At 35.9% G+C, this 2,315-nt stretch overlaps 1 long non-coding RNA gene across 1 annotated transcript; it reads right to left on the bottom strand.

The window, feature by feature from the left end:
- Positions 1–305: 305 nt before the first annotated feature.
- LOC135104186 (uncharacterized) lies at positions 306–2,112 on the bottom strand. Its single transcript, XR_010270326.1, has 2 exons — positions 722–2,112; positions 306–520 (listed from the first exon to the last, which is right to left on the bottom strand). It is a non-coding gene; the product is annotated as an uncharacterized LOC135104186 (long non-coding RNA).
- Between the last annotated feature and the right edge of the window lie 203 nt (positions 2,113–2,315).

Genomic DNA, 2,315 nt, shown 5'->3' with positions numbered 1-2,315 from the left:
GTGGTAAAGCCCCATAGCTAGTTAAGGTTAGGTAATATTAGGCTAGGTTACATTAGAATCCTTAAGGCGGGTCCAGGGAGGGCAAAGCCCCCTGCTAGATTAGCTTAGGTTAATGACCTAGGTGGGGTCCAGTGGGGGACATAGACCCCACCCCCCGGTTAGGTTAGGATGACCTAGAAATTTCGTTTTCAAAACATATCTTAGACTTTTCCATGAATGTCAAAATGCCTCATTTTGGCTTTCCCCACACAAAAACCCCGCTTTCCCACAGAGTCCGCAAGCTTGTTGGGGATAAGGGAAGAGTATTTTGTGTTAATTGCAATTTTACCGATTTATTTTATACATCAAATACAATTGTATTGTTTATCTAAGGTTTATAGCATACATTCCAGCCAATATCATGTGCATGTTCATACTTTAGTGTCTTTTTGATAGGCATGACGTGCTAGCCAGTCCTCTCTTGGGAGCCCAACCAGTGTGTAAGGACCCGGCAGGAAAAGTGTCATCCGTTACAGCTATCCTTCGACGGAAAAAAAATACATGGAGCTAAGTATCCCTCCATGAGTTGGAAGTGCTTCCGCCACCAAATTATCCTAAAAATATTACTATAGTTGTAACAGATTCCTGAAAGGCACCAGTAACTCATCTCTTGGGCTAACTAGAGAAGACACTGGTGTAATGGCAGCCAGCCGCAGAGATGTACTTATAAAAGCATACAAACCCTTGTCATGGTGATCGTTCCTTGGGACAGTGCACACTCGAACTTTAAGTCAAATAAAGTTTTCCAATCTACCACAAAAATCTTGAAAAAAGCTCCCAGAACACAGCTCGTCTCCATTGTTGGCCACGTTTGTCGTACTCCTCAACCAGCTGTCTGCACGACGCACGCTGGCTGGCTGGCTGGGCATACACCACGCCCCATCACCTCCAGTATTACCAATACAAGCCCACATATCAAATGTAATACTACAACTGCATATACATATGCGTATACGATTCAAAAGACTTACATGATGAGAGTAAAATTTTTTTTCAACAATTTCTTGGAAACAATATAATTTAGTTAATTCAAAACTTCTTTACATATATTGATCCATAAATATTGGCAATGGGACTCCTACCTCAAAGATGCAGCCAGCGTACATAAGGACAGTGGTTCCCAAATTATCCTCCATGACGCCATTTTTTTTTTTTTTTTTTTTTTTGCGAACAAAACCGCATGCAACGAGATTTAATAAAGATTGTGGGCAGTCAGTCCTCACTGCCCAGGTAGGATTGAAGTCCGCGTGGCTCGTTGTGGCCATATTGGTACTAACCTATCCATAAATCTCAACTTGAGGTTAAAGCAAGTAATACAAATCAGCTTTATTATATAAGTAAAGTAATGAAGTAACGCGGACTATAAAGACTGATGTATACAATAGTTCACAGAAATAAACCAACGTTTTATACGTATGACAACTTTAACTTTTTATTTTATTTATTTATTTATTTTCATTTTTATTTAGTTATTTATTTTTTCTTTGCAGGCGGACTGTGTTGCACACAGGGATGTATAATGTCTCCATGGCTGTTTAGTATTATTACAGATTGCTGTATGAGGGAGATGAAAGCTTATGTAGGAAATGGTAGGAAGCAGAAACAGATTTGTATTGGACTGGTTATAGCATACTTGTTTACAGAGTGAAAGGAAACTTCAAAATTAATGAATCAGTTTAATAGCTTGTGAGAATAAAGTTGAATGCTGGGAAAATTATGGTGATGGACTTTGAAAGAAGTGGAAATGTTTGATTTAAGGATACCTTACAGGATAAGTATGCCAAATGTACATAAAATGTGAGATGACTATGGGAGGAGAGAGAATGTAGGGGGTGAATGAGTTTAGTATCTAGGAACAATGCTTCGTGAGACAGATGGAAAGATATGAGAGAGGGCTGTGAAAGGTAGGCATATTATTGGATCTCCTGCAATGGTTATGAAAGGGAGGAATGTATCAATATATGTGAAGAAGGGTTTAAATTATAGTATTCTCCTGCCAACATTGACTTACAGAGATATGCTAGACACCTGTACAAGCATTAAAAAAAAAAAAAAAAAGTTATGGCTGTATTGAGAGGGTGAAGAGTAAAGAGTTAGTAAAAAAAAATTATATATATATATATATATATATATATATATATATATATATATATATATATATATATATATATATATATATATATATATATATATATGTATGTATGTATATATATATATATATATATATATATATATATATATATATATATATATATATATATATATATATATATATA

This window comes from Scylla paramamosain, chromosome 10 (genome assembly GCF_035594125.1).
Source record: "Scylla paramamosain isolate STU-SP2022 chromosome 10, ASM3559412v1, whole genome shotgun sequence".
NCBI classification, from domain to species: domain Eukaryota; kingdom Metazoa; phylum Arthropoda; class Malacostraca; order Decapoda; family Portunidae; genus Scylla; species Scylla paramamosain.
The sequence above is the reverse complement of the archived record's forward strand: the minus strand, read 5'-3'. Positions and strand labels throughout refer to the sequence as shown.